Here is a 6957-nt window from a genome sequence, read left to right as displayed (position 1 = left end):
ACGAGTTGACTATTACAATAGTGTTGTAGCGCCATGATGAGGTAGCTGTCGTGGAGAACACAGAAAGGGCATCTATGCCCGGCCTTCAGGAAGAAGGAGCCATTCCAAGAAAGCTACTTAGCAAGGTAACCTTTGACAAAAAGTGAAAACGGAATACATTTTGGGGAGCTTCAAGTTGTCTAGCATGACTGGAATGTGAGGGCTCATGGTGGAGGAAGATGAGAAATGGCTTTGAATTCAGTTGGAGTTTTTCTTCAGTGCTGTGTGACCAGTTGCAGATTTTAATATGGCCATTAGTGATTTGTGGAGGGGCCTTAGTTGGAAGGATTATATGTTTTGATTTGTATTTTAGTAAGATTTTTCTGATTATAGTTTGGGGGATAGATTGGAGAAGGGAAATTAAACCCAGGGAGTCCTATTCAATTTTTGCCCTAACTTCGGTGGTAAATGAAGACCTGAAATAGAGAAGTGGCTTCAGGATCCAGACGAGTGGTTAGATTTGAGGGGAATTTGAACACAGAATCAGCATGGCTGACTAGGAGGTCTCGGGCACTTGTGTCTGCATGCTGCTGGGGCCCTGCCCTGAATGGGAGGGGGTGTAGCGGAGGTGCGGGGTCAAGTGCTGGGTTTGAAGTGTGTGCAGAAGACCCTGGGTGGAGGGGGCTTTCCAGCTTCTGAGGATGCACATCTAGAACGTCGTAGTCATCTGGACGAGAACAGAATTGGGAGACAGCAGCTTGCATGTGGCCACTAGCACCCTGTGGACCAGCGTTGATTGTGGGCCACCAGGGGTAGTTTTTGTTTTAAGATTTTTTATTTATTTGTCAGAGAGAGCGCGAGAGAGCACAAGCAGGAGGAGCAGCAGGCTGCCTGCCGAGCAAGGAGCCCGATGTGGGACTCCATCCCAGGACCCTGAGATCATGACCTGAGCCAAAGGCAGAGGCTTAACTGACTGAGCCACGCAGGCGTCCCCCACCAGAGGTGTTTTATAGAGCAGGATGAAACTTTGGGGTCATTTGATTTTTTTTTTTTTAATTCCACATTTTGGTGGAACATTTGGACAATCTGTAAGTTTTATAGACTTCTCACCCTAAGACCCCTGAACTCCCCAGAGGTATCGATAACTGAAAGTTGGGTGGGTCTTTTATACATGTACGTCACTATTTCAGGACAAGAAAAGGAGCCCCGTATATGGACAAGCAGCAGGCACAGAGAGAGAGGGCAAACCATAGAGAATGGTGCCACGGAGTTCCCAAAGGGTTCCAGAGGGGGGAGTGTTACTGGATCAAATAGGGTCTGAGGTGCCCTTTGAGACTTTGGTTCCTCTTTCATCCCTGACCTGAGAGCCGCTTCCTGTGGAGAGGAGGGGGCAGGAGCTTATGGGGAGCTGGAGGACGCAAGCATATTTGGAAAGGCTTGGCTCTGAGGGGAAGGACATTGTAAGGCTGAGAGAGAGCCTTACAAAATCAAAAGGAAATGGTGAGTGACACTTGGGAATGGGTATATTTGAAAAGAATGCCGACAGGAGGGAGGGATTGATTTGTGGAGTGAAATCTTTGAGGATGCAGAAGCGAGTGAGATTCAGGGCCCTTGCTACAGGGATACCATTTTTTTTCCCCAGAAAACTAATGAGAAACTGAAAACTTAAAGCACCATAGGAAATATAAAGTATTCTTTTCGGAGAGCAGTAAATACCTGTCTGCACCGGATGCACTGCTCTCACCCAGGCTCTGTGTCTGCTCTTTGAGGACCCAAGTCTCAGATACACTAACATGGTTATGCTGGTAAATGTTTAATAACTCGCCCTGACAAACGAGCATAAAAGGCAGGAATTTGTGGCATTTATCATTGTCTGGTGGATGCCCTCCCGCCGAGGCCGATTTCAGACTACCAAGGTGACAATCACCCAAGTGGAGCTGGGCAGACGTGCTCACGGGAGGCTCTCCTGAGCTGGTCCCAGCTGCCTCTAGCTGCCTGTGGCACGCCACTGCCGCGCGGAAGGAATGCAGTAAGTCATCACTGACTGCCCACTGATGGCCACCTCTCCCACAACTAGCATTCTGTCATTTGGAAGTACCTGTCACCGAAGATGTACACTAATGCAAGGCTGCTGGGCCTTTGGCGACAGAGCACCTGTAGTCCACAACTGCTGGAGTTCACGGAGTCTGCAGGGGTGTGTCATTCTGTGGAAGAGTGAGGAACTGTATGCCAGGTGGATTAGGGAGAAAATGGGACCTGCCTGTGCCTTGATGGTTGGGTTTGTGCCCCAGCGCTCGTCTGTCTTCATCTCTTTCTTTTGGGATACCATGCATGACCTTCTGGTTTAGGACATGTCACTAGCTGCCTGCTTTTCTCAGCCCTCTATGGGTCAGCGTGAGATCTCACAATTTTCTTCTTTGCAGAGCAAGCACACTTTCCTCCTGGGGATTTCTGGGTTGTTGTTTTTTTTAATCTTTAATTTTTTTTTTTTGCCACTTGTAGTAGGAGACTAAGAGGCTGGAGGGAGATGAGGTGGGAAGGAGCAGAGGTCCTGTGTCCTCTTGCCTTTATCAGGCACCTGGCACTGTGTTGAGTGCTGGTGCTACAGTGATGAACGAGCTGGACCTAGTCTGGGTGAGGGCTCATGTCACGAAGGACCACCTAAGTCCTGGTAAGGAATTTGGGTTTCCTTTCAAGGGCTCTGGGAAGACACTGTCCAGTCAATGCAGGATGCAGAGTGAAGTGATAGATGGACTTCACTTTGTGTGGATTTCTAGTGGCTTTGGGTCATAAAGGGTCATCTCTTGAAGAGCTCAGGCCAAGGTTTTCCCGAGAAATCTAATTTTGTAGACCGCTATGAGCCCTGATTCTCTGTTCATGACAAATTTATTAACGTTTTACTGCAAGAAACATGACACAATTTTACTTAGGAGTGAGGATAGAAAGTTGAACTTCTTCTGACCCTTCATAAACGGAGTTTAAAATCACTTTAATCTCCATGGGGTTTTTGGCTCAAAGCACAGAGTTTGTTTCCTGAGAAAGAGTTTGGGGTAAACTAATAAAGGCAATGTCGTTGGCCTGCCAGGTGGACACACCAGAGAGCTTTCTGTGCTTAGCAGAAGAATAAGTCCCTACATCTCAGGGGAGCTGCCTTTGCCACCACACTCAGATGGAAATTGGTGCTCTTTAGATGATGTTCAGATATGGCACATCCTGCCTTACTCCACAGTCATGCCTGCCTCCCCCAGGGAAGTCACTGAAGGAGATGGTCCACAGTGGAGAGTGCAAGGGGCGGCGAGAGGAAGGCTTGTTGTCATCGGTCTCCTGCCTCGGTGGTACTCCGGGTGGGGCAGGTGGTCTAGGCTGGAGGCCAGGGGGCTAGTCTCCTTCCTCCAAGTGCAGCTAGTCACCCGGGAAGACAGGACACTGAAAATGAGACTGATGGTAGAGAGATGGGGTGGGAGAGCAAGCTGGTTGAGCTGCTCTCACCCGTGGAACACTCTGTCTCAGTGTGAACCACCTCCGACAGCGTGAGGGATGAGAGTGCCACACGTATGTGAGTCACCTTCGTTCAGCTCGCTAACATTGCCACTCTCTCTGTAAAAGAAACATCTCAAATTCGCAGAAGTGTACAGACTCTGTGAACACCCACGTACCCACCCTCCAGCTTTATTAACTTTGATATCTTGCCGTGTTCGTTTCAGGTTATTTTTTTAAATAAATGATACATTACAAATGTGGGTGAACCCTTCTTGTGTGTCTCACCCCAATCCCCCGTGTATGATTTTGTACTTCTAATATATATGTAAGTATCCATAAACTGTATTATTTTGCATGTCTAAATATTTTACTTTGAAATTGTCATGATGTGTATAGCTTCCCGTAGCTTATTTTTTTTTCACAGTTATGTTGATAAAGGAAGCTCTTCTTTATTCATTTTATCTGCTATGTAGTATTCCATTGTATGACTGTACCACACTTTATGCATTTTCCTGTTGATGGTCGTTTTAGATAGCGAATTTTTGCTGCTATTAAAGTGCTTTCATTAGTATTCTTACCTGTCTTCTTGTGCAGTCTGTGGGAGTGTCTCTTGAGTATAAACCTTGGATTTTGTTGAGCTGTAAGGATACATCTTCAACTGTACTGGAAGTTTCTAAATTATACCGCAAATAGTTGCAGACATACAATTAATCCATCTTACTGATGCTGAGTTGTTTAAATCTGTGAACATAGTATATCCATTTTTTCAGGTCTTTTACGTTTCTCAATAAATTTTTATGATTTTTAAATGACAGTCATGCATCTTTTGCTAGATTTGCTCTTAAATGGTACTTTGAAAATTGCATGTTCTGCTCTACTATTACTGGTATAATGCGGTTAATTTCTTTATATTGATCTTATATTCAGAAAGCTTGCTGAATTTTCTTGGTTCTACTAGTTTATAGATTATGTTAGATATTTGCATGTAGACAGTGATGTCTCTTGTGAATATATTAAACATTGCTTCTTCTGATGCTTACACGTCTTAAAAAAATTTCACTTAGTTCAGGCATCTGGTACAATGTTTAATGGAAGCATCAGACTGGTTTTGTTACTGAACTGCAATCCTGACATTTCACCGATACGTGACGTGTTTGCAGTAGGTTTCTGGAAGACACCTCTGCCTGGTTAAGGAAGTTTCTCTCTGGGGTAGGTGAACTTGCTCGACGTCTGTGCCGTGTGCCTCTCCGTACTGCTGAAACAGGAAAGCCGAACACTGCATTTTCTCAGATTCTCTTACGGTTAGGCTGTAACAAATTAGTGTCCATTCATTCTGAAGACTTGAATTTGAAATGGGCTTGAGCTGGAGAGAGGGAGGCTGTCCGGTGTTCGTCTTGCTGGTGTGGATCGTGGTGGACATGGTGCAGCTATGGGGCCAGCAGTTTTTGCTGTTGTTTCCCCTGTTTTTGCCAGGCAGCTTCTTAATTGTATCAGGAACCTAGACTCAGCTCTGCAGCGTGGCTTCAGGAATTGATGAAGTTTTCTTCACCCCTTCCAGTGCTTCAGTAGATTATGTAATACCTGGTAGTGAATACCTTTCTGCCATTACATGCGTTATATGCATTACACTCTTTCCCTTTTGACTTCCCTTCGCTTTACATCTCTGCTCTGAGTTCTTGGTGATTTTCTCAAATCTGTTTTCCAGTTTATTAGCTCCTCTGCTGTGTCTTCTTGGCTGTTTGAACAACCATCAAGTTTTTAATTTCAGTGACTGTTAATCCCTTTCTAGAAATTTTATTTGACTCATTTTCAGATTGACCTATTTTTGTAAAGATTTAAAAAATATTTTTAATTCTTTGTTTTATTTTTAATAAAGTTTTCTTTAATAGTTTTTATTAATAGTTCCATCATTTGAAGTTTTTGCTATCTAACACTTCTGCTTGTTTGCTGTCTCTTCCTTACGGCATATTATTTCCTTATGTGTTTTACTTGACTGTTAGTATATCTCTAGTTGGTTTATTTAACTGGACTTTGTGCAGTGCAACTTGAGGGTGTATCTCTGTGCCCTTGAGAGCTCTTGTATTTGCCTTTGCTAGGTACCTCAGAGGTGTTACTGACTCAGAGGCACCTTTTGTGCTAATTGTGTTGTTTAGGGACTCCTGGAACACTTGAATAATTACTCAAGTTTAGGTGTGGGAAGACTCATGGTTATGAATTCTGGGTGAAAAATTTTTTTCTTCTCAGAGCCCAAGATAAGTCAGGCTTTACTCTGGTCTCCATATGCTGGTGAGTGGATGTTTTCTAGTTACCGTTTCTTAGACAGTGTACCCTTTGGTGGTCCTGGTACCATGTGGCATTCTTCTTTCTCATACCATGCCTCCTACAGACCCAGTGTCTTTCGTCTTTGTCCCGTGTGTGAATGAAAATCTCAGTTTCTAGGTTTATTGGGACTGGTCTAGGATGCACAGCATCTGCTGATGCTTTTACCTTTTTGGTTTACGGTTTTCTGTGTTCAGCCTCCAAAGATTTTCTGTACTTTACTGTGAGGTCAGCTGTGCCTTAAAAATTTCATTTGAAATATGTTCTTTAGTATTTTCAAGTACATTTAATTAGGAAAGTTTTCAGATAATCTAATCAGCCACATTTCCTGGAGCAGGTGTCCCATGCTTAACATTTTAACCTGCAGAGATGGCTGCTTGTGAGGAATGGTTGTACTTTGAACAGTTAAGAGGACTTAAGTTTTCATTCCTAGAGGACAGGTGGGGAGTGAAAGGATTTGGGAGGTTGTGGGGAGGTGGGAAGGGCATGACAAAGAGGGGAGTTGTGAGGGAACATTCTTTATTCATGTGTCTTCATCCACATCTGGACTCTGGCTGCTTACACTGTAGTCCATGGACCAGCAATTTCAGCATCACATGGGAGCTTGTTAGAGATGCAGAGTCTCAGGCTCTGCCCCACACCTACTGAGAATCTGCATTTTTAAAAATTAATGAATTTTTTATTTAAATTCAATTAGCCAACACATAGTACATCATTAGTTTCAGATGTAGTGTTCAACAAATCATCAGTTGCATTTAGTAAAATCCCCAGGAGAGGAGTATATTAAAAATTTGACTTAAGGGATGCCTGGGTGGCTCAGTTGGTTAAGCATCTGCCTTCAGCTCAGGTCATGATCTCAGGGTCCTGGGATGGAGTCCCGCATCGGGCTCTCTGCTCAGTGGGGAGTCTGCTTCTCCCTTTGCCTGCTGCTTCCCCTGCTTGTGCTCAATCTCTGACCAAAAAAAAAAAAACCTGGACTATCTCTGATGTAACTGCCTTCCATAAAGTGACTATTTCTTTGAGGTTAAAGACCTTCCTCCAGTCTTGTAGGCCACTTCTCTAGCTTAGTTCTTTTTCTCCACTTAATTTTTTTTAAGATTTATTGATTTATTTGAGAGAGAGAGAGAGAGAGAGAGAGAGAGAGTGAGTGGGAGGGGCGGAGGGGAAGGGAGAGAGAAC

Source organism: Eumetopias jubatus, unplaced genomic scaffold, assembly GCF_037043125.1.
Source record: "Eumetopias jubatus isolate StellerSeaLion01/CBP00866 unplaced genomic scaffold, mEumJub1_p1.0 scaffold_10, whole genome shotgun sequence".
Taxonomy (NCBI): domain Eukaryota; kingdom Metazoa; phylum Chordata; class Mammalia; order Carnivora; family Otariidae; genus Eumetopias; species Eumetopias jubatus.
Note: the sequence above shows the minus strand (reverse complement) of the source record.